Consider the following 417-nt stretch of genomic DNA (forward strand, 5'->3'; position numbering starts at 1 on the left):
AAAAAAAGAGGAATTAAAGTTTTCAAAAGTAATATCTCAGAATGAAAGTAACAGAGCTACTCCAACATGCAGCCACCATGAGCGGCGCAATTCTAGAAATTCCATTTGGTCTAGCTCCGTCTAAATCCTGTCCTCAGTCATCAAGTACAGAAATGTCTGCAGCTCCTTGTAGTACCACAGTGTTCGTTTATGGTCTGATTCTTATAAAGGAAAAGCTCTCCTGAGACTCTCTCTGGCCAATCAATCACCTGCAGTCGGCTGTCATTAAATTTATGATTCAATTTGACTTGATTCGACTCACTTGGAACTGCAGCCGAATAGGTCCTAAGAACCAAAATGGTAAACTGGACACATGTAGGAGTTGGAGGCGAAAAAAATTCCTATCAGACTTTTTTTTCCTGCCTGAGAAAAAAAAAC

The sequence above is a fragment of the Nematolebias whitei genome, chromosome 15 (assembly GCF_014905685.2).
Source record: "Nematolebias whitei isolate Nwh7 chromosome 15, NemWhi1, whole genome shotgun sequence".
NCBI classification, from domain to species: domain Eukaryota; kingdom Metazoa; phylum Chordata; class Actinopteri; order Cyprinodontiformes; family Rivulidae; genus Nematolebias; species Nematolebias whitei.